The sequence below is a fragment of the Piliocolobus tephrosceles genome, unplaced genomic scaffold (assembly GCF_002776525.5).
Source record: "Piliocolobus tephrosceles isolate RC106 unplaced genomic scaffold, ASM277652v3 unscaffolded_41512, whole genome shotgun sequence".
Taxonomy (NCBI): Eukaryota; Metazoa; Chordata; class Mammalia; order Primates; family Cercopithecidae; genus Piliocolobus; species Piliocolobus tephrosceles.
Window position 1 is genome coordinate 1 of NW_022325991.1, and position 1,132 is coordinate 1,132.

The following is a 1,132-nucleotide window of genomic DNA, read 5'->3' on the forward strand; positions in this document are numbered from 1 at the left end:
ATTACTTTCTACCCAGTTCGCAGTGTTTTATCTTTATATTCAAATATATATAAACGACTGATTGATGAAATTCTTTTTCTTTTAAACACAGCTGCTGAATCCATGGAGAAAAAAATGGGTAAATTTCCAGAAGTAGGCTCCCTCCGCTCCAGTTCGCCCCCGCGGGCGCAGCCAGACAGAGACTGAGGAGTGCGGCTGGGGCGATGTGGCGCTCCCCACAAGTGGTGGCGCTGTGTCTGGCCTGCAGCTTCTGCTCTCTCCTTTATGCCTTCACCCAGCTCGCCTTGTCCCTGGAGGAAGGAGCGGGCGGTGGTGGCGGGAAGCCGCAGGCTGCGGTGGCTTCCTGCTCGCGGGCGGAGGAGGCGGTGCAGTGAGAGGCGGGGGCAGCGCGGACCCCGTGGCGCATCCCGGCGGGTGGGACAGGTGTAGACTGAAAATAAAGCCTGTTGAGAAAATGCATCTAGCTGTAGTTGCCTGTGGTGAAAGACTGGAAGAAACTGTGACCATGTTGAAGTCAGCTGTCATTTTCAGCATCAAATCTCTTCCATTCCAGATTTTTGCTGAAGATCAGCTACGTCACAGCTTTAAAGGAAGATGTGACTGGGGTCCTTTCTACAAACATTTAATTATACAACATACCCTATAACCTTTCCAAGTGAGAATGCAGCAGAGTGGAAAAACTAAACCATGTGCTTTGCAGAGATTGTTCTTGCCTTTAACCCTGAAAGAAGTTGACTCCCTATTGTATGCCGACACTGATAGCCTTTTTTTTTTTTTTTTAAACCACACGTTGATGATATTTGGTCTTTGTTAAAGGAATTTAATTCCACACAAGTTGCTGCGATGGCACCAGAACATGAGGAACCTAGAATAGGACGGTATAGTCTCTTTGCTAGGCATCTATACTGTGGAAAAGCTGGAGTAAACTCTGGAGTTACTTTGACAAACATGACTTGAATGAGAAGAAAGTGTTTCAAGAATGATACGACCACCGTGAGACTACAATGGGGAGATACACTTATGACATGGCTTAAAAAATACAAACTAAACATGACACGGGCGATCAAGATCTGTTAAATCTTATGTTTTTTCATCCTCCAGAAAGCCTTTTTGTTTTTCTGTGTCAATGGAA

The 1,132-nt window shown here is 45.9% G+C and overlaps 1 pseudogene; it reads left to right on the plus strand.

The window, feature by feature from the left end:
- Positions 1 to 203: 203 nt before the first annotated feature.
- Positions 204 to 1,124, plus strand: LOC113223492 (annotated as a pseudogene).
- Positions 1,125 to 1,132: the final 8 nt, after the last annotated feature.